Here is a 12,173-nt window from a genome sequence, read left to right on the forward strand (position 1 = left end):
GTAGATCCCTGCAAGTTGCCATGCAGATTGATAGGGTTGTTCAGAAGGCATACAGCGTGTTAGGTTTTATTGGTACAGGGATTGAGTTTCGGAGCCATGAGGTCATGTTGCAGCTGTACAAAACACTGGTGCAGCCGCGCTTGGAGTATTGCGTACAGTTCTGATCGCCACATTATCGGAAGGATTTGGAGGGGGTTTATTAGGATCTTGTCTGGTGTGGAAGGAAGGTCTTATGACAAAAAGCTTCGGGACTTGAGGCTGTTTTTGTCAGAAGAAGGTGAAGAGGCAACGTAATAGAGACATACAAGATAATCAGAGGATTAGATAGGGTGGACAGCGAGAGCCTTTTTCCTCGATGGTGATGGCGAGCACGAGTGGACATAGGTTTAAATTGAGGGGAGATAGATATGGGACACATGTCAGAGGGAGGTTCTTTATTCACAGAGTAGTATGGATGCGGAATGCCCTGCCTGCAACAGGAGTAGATTGCCAAGTTAAAGGGCATTGAAATGAACATTGCTAAATATATGGATGGTTATGGAATAGTGTCGGTTAGATGGGCTTCAGGTTGGATTCACAGGTCGGCGCAACATCGAGGGCCGAAGGGCCTGTACTGCGCTGTAATGTTCTATGTTCTATGTCATAATACTTCAGTGAATTCTGGTTACCCTGCCGTAGGAAGAATGCTGTTAAACTGTACAGAGTGCAAAAATAATTACAAAAGGTCATTGTCGGGACTGGAGGGTTTATGAGGAGTGGTGGATAGGCTCGGACTTTTTCCCTGGAGTATCGGAGACGAAGGGGTGGCCTTCCAGTGGTGTATAAAATCATGATGGGCATTGATAAGGGGAATAACCAAGGTAGGGGAGTCCAAAGCTAGAAGGGAGTAGGTTCAAATGTGAAAGGGGAAAGATTTAAAAGTGACCCGAGAGGCAACTTTTCCACACGGGGTCGGGGTGGGGTGGGGTACGTGAATGGAATGAGCTGCCAACAGACGTGGTTGAGGCAGATAAAATTTCTTTATTTAAAAGACATTTGGACTGGTACACAATTAGGAAAGGTTTAGACGGATACCAAACGCAGGCAAATGGGACCAGTTAAGTTTGGGACACCTGATCAGTGCAGATGATTAGGAGTGAGGGTCCTGATTCTGTGCTGTATGACTCTATGAATCTATGACTGAAGAGGTAACTAGGTGTGTGAATGAGGGCAATGCATTTGAAACACACACAACTTACCACTACTATCCTTGATTGGGCCTCATCTTACTTTTGTCATTCTTTTATTCCTTAAATACCAATAGAAAGCCTTAGGGTTTACTCTGATACTAACCGCCAACAAATTCTCATGTCTCTTCCTGGCTCTTCTGAGCTCTCTCTTTCGGTCTTTCCAGGCTACCTTGTAGCCCTCAAGCACCCTAACTGAGCCTTCACATCTGAAAGTAACAGAAGTCTTCTACTTCCTCTTGACCAGAGATTCCACTACCTTCGTAAACCACAGCTCCCGCGTTCTACAGCTTCCTCCCTGCCTGACAGGTACATACTTATCTAGGACACACAGGAGCTTTTCCTTGAATAAGCTCCACATTTCTATTGTGCCAATCCACTGCAGTTTCCTTCCCCATCTGATGCTCCCTAAATCTTGCATAATCTCATCGTAATTGCCTTTCCCCCAGCTATAACTCGTGCCCAGTGGTGTACACCTATACCTTTCCAACATAACAGAATTGTGATCACTATCACCAAGATGATCACCTACTTCGAAATCTAACACCTGGCCAGGCTCATGACCCAGTACCAAATCTGATGTTGTCACTGCGCCCCAATTCCATCAGTCACTGCATCACATTTCACTCAGTCACTGCATCCCATTTCACTCAGTCACTGCATCCCATTTCTCTCAGTCACTGCATCCCATTTCCATCAGTCACTGCATCCCACTTCCCTCAGTCACTGCATTCCACTTCCCTCAGTCACTGCATCCCATTTCCCACAGTCACTGCTTCCCATTTCCATCAGCCACTGCAACCCATTTCACTCAGTCACTGCATCCCATTTCCATCAGTCACTGCATCACATTTCACTCAGTCACTGCTTTCCATTTCCCTCAGTCACTGCATCCCATTTCACTACGTCACTGCATCCCATTTCCCTCAGTCACTGCATCCCATTTCACTCATTCACTGCATCCAATTTGCCACAGTCACTGCATCCCATTTCACACAATCAAAGCATCCCCTTTCACTCAGTGACTGCATCCCATTTCACTCAGTCACTGCATCCCATTTCACTCAGTCACTGCATCACATTTCTCTCAGTCACTGCATCCCATTTCCATCAGTCACTGCATCCCACTTCCCTCAGTCACTGCATTCCACTTCCCTCAGTCACTGCATCCCATTTCCCACAGTCACTGCTTCCTATTTCCATCAACCACTGCAACCCATTTCACTCAGTCACTGCATCCCATTTCCCTCAGTCACTGCATCACTTTTCCCTCAGCCACAGCATCCCATTTCCATCAGTCACTGCATCACATTTCACTCAGTCACTGCTTTCCATTTCCCTCAGTCACTGCATCCCATTTCACTACGTCACTGCATCCCATTTCCCTCAGTCACTGCATCCCATTTCACTCATTCACTGCATCCAATTTGCCACAGTCACTGCATCCCATTTCACACAATCAAAGCATCCCATTTCACTCAGTGACTGCATCCCATTTCACTCAGTCACTGCATCCCATTTCCCTCAGTCACTGCATCCCATTTCCCTCAGTCACTGCATGCCATTCCCCTCAGTCACTGCAGTCCATTTCACTTATTCACAGCATCCTATTTCCCTCAGACACTGTATCCCATTTCACTCATTCACAGCATCCCATTTCACTCAGTCACTGCATCCCATTTCACTCAGACAGTGCATCACATTTCCCTTAGACACTGCATCCCATTCCCCTCAGTCACTGCAACCCATTACCCACAGTCACAGCATGCCATTTCCCACAGTGACTGCATCTCCTTTCCATCAGTCAACGCATCACATTTCACTCAGTCACTGCATCCCATTTCCCTCAGTCACTGCATCCCATTTCACTCAGTCACTGCATCCCATTTAAGGGAGACAGTGAATCCCATTTAACTGAGACAGTGCATCCATTTCACTCAGTCACGGCATCCCATTTCCTTCAGTCACTGCACATCATTACCCTCAGTCACTGCATCCCATTTCACTCAGTCACTGCGTCCCATTTCCCTCAGTCACTGCAGCCCATTTCACTCAGTCACTGCATCTCATTATCCTCAGTCACTGCATCCCATTACCCTCAGTCACTGCATCCCAGTTCTCACAGTCACTGCATCCCATTTCACTCATTCACAGCATCCCATTTCACTCAGTCACTGCATCCCATTCCCCTCAGTCACTGCATCCCATAACCCTCAGTCACAGAATGCCATTTCCCACAGTGACTGCGTCTCCTTTCCATGAGTCAACGCATCACATTTCACTCAGTCACTGCATCCCATTTCATTCAGTCACTGCATCCCATTTCACAGAGACACGGCGTCCCACTTCACTCAGCCACTGCAACCCATTCGTCTCAGTCACAGCATCCCGTTTCCACAGTCACTGCATCTCCATTCCCTCAGTCACTGCATCCCATCTCCTTCGGTCACTTGCACCCATTTCCTTCAATCACTGCATCCCATTTCCATCAGTCACTGCATCCCATTTCCCTCAGTCACTGCGTCCCATTTCCCACATTCACTGCATCCCATTTCCCACAGTCACTGCAGCCCATTTAACAGTCACTGCATCCCATTTCGCAGAGTCACTGCATCCCAACTCACTCAGTCACTGCATCCCATTTCACTCAGTCACTGCAACCCATTACCCTCAGTCACTGCAACCCATTACCCTCAGTCACTGCATCCCATTTCCATCAGTCACTGCATCCCATTTCCATCAGTCGCTGCATCCCATTTGTCTCAGTCACTGCATCCCATTTCCCTCAGTCACTGCATCCCATTATCCACAGTCACCGCATCCAATTTCCCAGAGACACGGAATCCCATTACACTCAGTCACAGCATCCCATTTCCAGAGTCATTGCATCTCCGTTTCCTCAGTCACTGCATCCCATTTCCATCAGTCACTGAATCCCATTTCACTCAGTCACTGCATCCGATTTCACTCAGTCACTGCATCCCATTCCCCTCAGTCACTGCATCCCGTTTCCCTCAGTCACTGCATCCCATTACCCTCAGTCACAGCATGCCATTTCCTACAGTGACAGGATGTCCGTTCCATCAGCCAACGCAAGACATTTCACTCAGGCACTGCATCCTATTTAGCTCAGTCACTGCAGCTCATTTCACTCAGTCACCGCATCCCTTTACCCTCAGTCACAGCATGCCATTTCCCACAGTCACTGAATCTCCTTTCCCTCAGTCAATGCATCAGATTTCACTGAGTCACTGCATCCCATTTCACTCAGTGACTGCAGCCCATTTCATTCAGTCACTGCATCCCATTTCACAGAGACACGGCATCCCAGTTCACACAGCCACTGCAACCCATTCGCCTCAGTCACAGCATCCCGTTTCCACAGTCACTGCATCTCCATTCCCTCAGTCACTGCATCCCATCTCCATCGGTCACTTGCACCCATTTCCTTCAATCACTGCATCCCATTTCCATTAGTCACTGCATCCCATTCCCCTCAGTCACTGCATCCCATTTCCCTCAGTCACTGCGTCCCATTTCCCACATTCACTGCATCCCATTTCCCACAGTCACTGCAGCCCATTTAACAGTCACTGCATCCCATTTCACAGAGTAACTGCATCCCATTTCACTCAGTCACGGCAGCTCATTTCACTCATTCACAGCAACCCATTACCCTCTGTCACAGCATGCCATTTCCCACAGTCACTGAATCTTCTTTACCTCAGTCAATGCATCACATTTCATGGAGTCACTGCATCCCATTTCACTCAGTCACTGCAACCCATTACCCTCAGTCACTGCAACTCATTACCCTCAGTCACTGCATCCCATTACCCACAGTCACCGCATCCAATTTCCCAGAGACACGGAATCCCATTTCACTCAGTCACTGCAACCCATTACACTCAGTCACAGCATCCCATTTCCAGAGTCATTGCATCTCCATTTCCTCAGTCACTGCATCCCATTTCCATCAGTCACTGAATCCCATTTCACTCAGTCACTGCATCCCATTCCCCTCAGTCACTGCATCCCGTTTCCCTCAGTCACTGCATCCCATTACCCTCAGTCACAGCATGCCATTTCCTACAGTGACAGGATGTCCTTTCCATCAGCCAACGCAAGACATTTCACTCAGGCGCTGCATCCCATTTAGCTCAGTCACTGCAGCTCATTTCACTCAGTCACTGCATCCCATGCCCCGCAGTCACCGCATCCCATTTCACAGAGACACGGCATCCCATTTCACGCAGCCACTGCAACCCATTATCCTCAGTCACAGCATTCCGTTTCCATCAGTCACTACATCCCATTTCACTCAGTCACTTCATCCCATTTCCATCAGTCACTGCATCCCATTTCCATAAGTCACTGCATCCCATTTATGTCAGTCACTGCATCCCATTTCCATCAGGCATTGCATCCCATTTCCATCAGTCACTGCATCCCATTTCCCTCAGTGACAGCATCCCATTCCCCACAGTCACCGTATCCCATTTCCCACAGCCACGGCATCCCATTTCACTCAGTCACTGCATCCCATGTCACTCAGTCACTGCATCCCATTTCACACATTCACTGCATCCCATTTCTCACAGTCACTGCATCCCAATTCACAGTCACTGCATCAAATTACCCTCAGTCTGTGCATCCCATTTTCCACATTCACTGCATCTCCTTTCCTCAGTCACTGCATCCCATTTCACTTAGTCACTGCATCCCATTTCCTTCAGTCACTGCATCCCATTTAACTCAGTCACTGCATCCCAGCTCACTCAGTCACTGCATCCCATTTCCACCAGTCACTGCATCCCATTTCACGGAGCCACTGCATCCCATTTCACTCAGTCATTGCATCCCATTTCACTCAGTCACTGCGTCCCATTTCACTCAGTCACTGCATCCCATTTCACTCGGTCACTGCATCCCATTTCACTCGGTCACTGCATCCCATTCCACACAGTCACTGAATCTCATTTCACTCATTCAACGCTTCACATTACACTCAGTCAGTGTGTCCCATTTCCCTCAGTCACTGCATCCCATTTCCACCAGTAACTGCATCTCATTTCACCCAACCACTGCATCCCATTTCCCTCAGTCACTGCAGCCCATTTCACTCAGTCACTGCAACCCATTACCCTCAGTCACAGCATCCCGTTTCCACAGTCACTGAATCTCCTTTCCCTCAGTCAATGCATCACATTTCACTGAGTAACTGCATCCCCTTTCACTCAGTCACTGCAACCCATTACCCTCAGTCACTGCAACCTATCACCCTCAGTCACAGCATCCCATTTCCACGGTCACTGCATCTCCTTTCCCACAGTCACTCCATCTCCTTTCCCTCAGTCACTGCATCCCATTTCCATCAGTCACTGCACCCATTTCCATCAGTCACTGCATCCCATTTCCATCAGTCACTGCATCCCATTTGTCTCAGTCACTGCATCCCATTTCCACCGACACGGCATGACCTTTCCCTCAGCCACTGCCTCCCAATTCCATCAGTCACTGCATCCCATTTCCATCAGTCACTGCGCCCATTTCACTCAGTCACTGCATCACATTTCACTCAGTCACTGCATCCCATTTCACTCAGTCACTGCATGCCATTTAACGGAGACAGTGAATCCCATTTAACTGAGACAGTGCATCCCTTTCACTCAGTCACTGCATCCCATTACCCTCAGTCACTGCATCCCATTTCACCTAGTCACTGCATCCCATTTGACTCAGTCACTGCATCTCCTATCCCTCAGTCACTGCACCCCATTTCACTCAGTCACTGCACACCATTTCACTCTGTCACTGCATCCCAGTTCTCACAGTCACTGCATCCCAGTTCACTCAGCCACTGCATCCCATTTCACACAGCCACTGCCTCCCATTTCACAGTCACTGCATCGCGTGTCACTCATTCCATGCTTCACATTACACTCAGTCAGAGCGTCCTATTTCCGTCAGTCACTGCAGCCCATTTCACTCAGTCACTGCATCCCATTTCACAGAGTCACTGACCCCATTTCACTCAGTCACTGCAGCCCATTTCACTCATTCACAGCATCCCATTTCACTCAGTCACTGCATCACATTTCCCTCAGTCACTGCATCACATTCCCCTCAGTCACTGCATCCCATTGCCCTCAGTCACAGCATGGCATTTCCCACAGTGACTGCATCTCCTTTCCATCAGTCAACGCATCACATTTCACTCAGTCACTGCATCCCATTCCCCACAGTCACCGCATCCCATTTCACTGAGACACAGCGTTCCATTTCACTCCGCCACTTCAACCCATTACCCTCAGTCACAGCAGCCCGTTTCCACAGTCACTGCATCTCCATTCCCTCAGTCACTGCATCCCATCTCCACGGTCACTTGCACTCATTTCCTTCAATCACTGCATCCCATTTAGCTCAGTCACTGCATCGCATTTCACTCAGTCACTGCATCCCATTTCACTCAGCCACTGCATCCCATTTCACAAAGCCACTGCATCCCAGTTCACACTGTCACTGCATCCCAGATCACACAGCCACTGCATCCTATTTCACACAGTCACTGCATCCCAGATCACACAGTCACTGCACCCCATTTCACTCACTCACTGCATCCCATTTCCCTTAGTCACTGCGTCCCATTTTCCTCAGTGACTGCGTCCCATTTCGCACAGTCAGAGCCTCCCATTTCACACATTCACTGCATCCCATTTCCATTAGTCAGTGCATACCATTTCCATCAGTCACAGCATCCCGTTTCCACAGTCATTGCATCTCCTTTCCCTCAGTCACTGCACCCATTTCCATCACTCACTGCATCCCATTTCCATCAGTCACTGCATCCCACTTGTCTCAGTCACTGCATCCCACTTCCATCAGACACTGCATCCCATTTCCCTCAGTCACTGCATTCCATTTCACTCAGTCACTGCACACCATTTCACTGAGTCACTGCATTCCAGATCACACAGCCACTGCATCCCATTTCACACAGTCACTGCATCTCATGTCACTCATTCAAAGCTTCCCATTACACTCAGTCACAGCATCCCATTTCACTCATTCACACCATCCCATTTCATTCAGTCACTGCATCCAGTTCCCCACAGTCACCGCATCCCATTTCAGAGAGACACGACGTCCCATTTCACTCAGCCACTGCAACCCATTATGCTCAGTCACAGCATCCCATTTCCACAGTCACTGCATCTCCATTCCCTCAGTCACTGCATCCCATCTCCATCGGACACTTGCATCGATTTCCTTCAATCACTGCATCCCATTTCCATCAGTCACTGCATCCCATTTAGCTCAGTCAGTACATCGCATTTCACTCAGTCACTGCAACCCATTCTCCTCAGTCACTGCAACCCATTACCCTCATTCACTGCAACCCATTACCCTCAGTCACAGCATCCCGTTTCCACAGTCACTGCATCTCCTTTCCCTCAGTCACTGCATCCCATTTCCCTCAGTCATTGCATCCCATTTACCCAGTCACTGCATCCCATTTCCCTCAGTCACTGCATCCCATTTCACTGAGTCACTGCATCCCATTTAACGGAGACAGTGAATCCCAATTAACTGAGACAGTGCATCCATTTCACTCAGTCACTGCATCCCATTAACCTCAGTCACTGCAACCCATTTCACTCAGTCACTGCATCCCATTTCCCACAGTCACAGCATCTCCTTTCCTCAGTCACTGCATCCCATTGCTCACAATCACTGCATCTCCTATCCCTTCGTCACTGCATCCAATTTCACACATTCACTGCATCCCATGTCACTCAGTCACAGCAACCAATTTCCCACAGTCACTGCAACCCATTTCCCACAGTCACTGCAACTCCTATCCATCAGTCACTGCATCCCATTTGTCTCAGTCACTACATCCCACTTGTCTCAGTCACTGCATCCCATTTCACTCAGTCACTGCATCCCATTTCACTCAGTCACTGCATCCCAGTTCCTTCAGTCACTGCATCCCATTTCACTCAGCCACTGTGTCACATTTAACTCAGTCACTGCATCCCATTTCACTCAGTCACTGCATCCCATTGCTCACAATCACTGCATCTCCTATCCCTTAGTCACTGCATCCAATTTCACACATTCACTGCATCCCATGTCACTCAGTCACGGCAACCAATTTCCCACAGTCACTGCAACCCATTTCCCACAGTCACTGCAACTCCTATCCATCAGTCACTGCATCCCATTTGTCTCAGTCACTACATCCCACTTGTCTCAGTCACTGCATCCCATTTCACTCAGTCACTGCATCCCATTTCACTCAGTCACTGCATCCCAGTTCCTTCAGTCACTGCATCCCATTTCACTCAGCCACTGTGTCACATTTAACTCAGTCACTGCATCCCATTTCACTCAGTCACTGCATCCCATTTCCCACAGTCACAGCATCTCCTTTCCTCAGTCACTGCATCCCATTGCTCACAATCACTGCATCTCCTATCCCTTAGTCACTGCATCCAATTTCACACATTCACAGCATCCCATGTCACTCAGTCACGGCAACCAATTTCCCACAGTCACTGCAATCCATTTCCCACAGTCACTGCAACTCCTATCCATCAGTCACTGCATCCCATTTGTCTCAGTCACTACATCCCACTTGTCTCAGTCACTGCATCCCATTTCACTCAGTCACTGCATCCCATTTCACTCAGTCACTGCATCCCATTTCACTCAGTCACTGCATCCCAGTTCCTTCAGTCACTGCATCCCATTTCACTCAGCCACTGTGTCACATTTAACTCAGTCACTGCATCCCATTTCACTCTGTCACTGCATCCCATGTAAGTCAGTCACTGCATCCCATTTAACTCAGTCACTGCATCCCAGTTCACTCAGTCACTGCATCCCATTCCCCTCAGTCACTGAATCCCATTGCCCTCAGTCACTGAATCACATTGCCCTCAGTCACAGCATGCCATTTCCCACAGTCACTGCATCTCCTTTCCCAAAGTCACCGCATCTCCTTTCCCTCAGTCTCTGCATCCCATGGCCCTCAGTCACTGCATCCAATTTCACTCAGTCACAGCATCCCATTTCCATCAGTCAGTGCATCCCATTTCACTCTGTCACTGCATTCCATTTAACGGAGACAGTGAATCCGATTTAACTGAGACAGCGCATCCATTTCACTCAGCCACTCCATCCCATTTCCATCAGTCACTGCATCCCATTTCCATCAGTCACTGCGCCCATTTCCATCAGTCACTGCATCCCATTTCCCTCAGTCACTGCCTCCCGTTTCACTCAGTCATTGCATCCCATTTAACGGAGACAGTGAATCCTATTTAACTGAGACAGGGCATTCATTTCACTCAGTCACTGCATCCCATTAACCTCGGTGACTGCATCCCATTCCCTTCAGTTACAGCATCCCATTACCCTCAGTCACTGTATCCCATTACCTTCAGTCACTGCATCCCATTAACTTTAGTCGCAGCATCCCATTTCAAACAGACACTGCATCTCCTTTCTCTCAGTCACTGCATCCAGGTTCACACAGTCACTGCATCCCAGTTCACACAGCCACTGCACCCAATTCACACAGTCTCTGCATCCCATTTCACACAGCCACTGCATCCCATTTCACTCAGTCACTGCAGCTCATTTCACTCAGTCACTGCATCCCATTACCCTCAATCACTGCATCTCCTTTCCTCAGTCACTGCATCCCATTTCCATCAGTCAGAGTATCCCATTTAACGGAGACAGTGAATCCAATTTAACTGAGACAGCGCATCCATTTCACTCAGCCACTCCGTCCCTTTTCCCTCAGTCACTGCGTCGCATTTCCCTCAGTCACTGCGTCCCATTTCCCACAGTCACAGCATCTCCTTTCCTCAGTCACTGTGTCCCATTTCACGCAGTCACTGCATCCCATTTCACTCAGTCACTGCATCTCCTTTCCATCAGTCACTGCACCCCATTTCACTCAGTCACAGCATCCCATTTCCATCAGTCACTGCATCTCATTTATCTGAGTCACTGCATCCTATTGCCCTCAATCACCGCATCCCATTTCCCACAGACACGGCATCCCATTTCACTCAGTCACTGCAACCCATTACCCTCAGACACAGCATCCCATTTCCCGCATTCACTGCATCTCCTTTCCCTCAGTCACTGCAGCCCATTTCCATCAGTCAACTGCATCCCATTTCACTCAGTCACTGCATCCCATGTCATTCAGTCACTGCATCCCATGTCACTAAGTCACTGCATCCCATGTCACTCTGTCACTGCATCCCATGTCTCTATGCCACTGCATCCCATGTTACTCTGTCACTGCATCCCATGTCTCTCTGTCACTGCACCCCATGTCACTCTGTCACTGCATCTCCTATCCCTCAGTCATGGCATCCCACTTCACACATTCACTGCATCCCAATTCTCACAGTCACTGCATCCCATTTCACACAGATACTGCATCTCATTTCACTCATTCACTGCATCCCATTTCATACAGACACTGCATCTCATTTTACTCATTCACTGCATCCCATTTGACTCAGTCACTGCATCCCATTCCCCTCAGACACTGCATCCGATTTCACTCAGCCACTGCATCCCAGTTCACACAGTCACTGCATCCCTGTTGACACTGTCACTGCATCCCAGTTCCCTCAGTCACTGCACCCCATTTCACTCAGTCACTGCACCCCATTTCACTCAGTCACAGCACCCCATTTCTCTCATTCACAGCACCCTATTCCCCACAGTCACCGCACCCCATTTCACACAGGCATGGCTTCGCTTTTCAATCAGCCACTGCAACCCATTACCATCAGTCACAGAATCCCATTTCCATCAGTCACTGCATCCCATTTCACTGAGTCACTGCATCCCAGTTCCTTCAGTCACTGCATCCCATTTCACTCAGTCACTGCATCCCATTTCCCTCAGTCA

This window comes from Stegostoma tigrinum, chromosome 26 (assembly GCF_030684315.1).
Source record: "Stegostoma tigrinum isolate sSteTig4 chromosome 26, sSteTig4.hap1, whole genome shotgun sequence".
Taxonomy (NCBI): domain Eukaryota; kingdom Metazoa; phylum Chordata; class Chondrichthyes; order Orectolobiformes; family Stegostomatidae; genus Stegostoma; species Stegostoma tigrinum.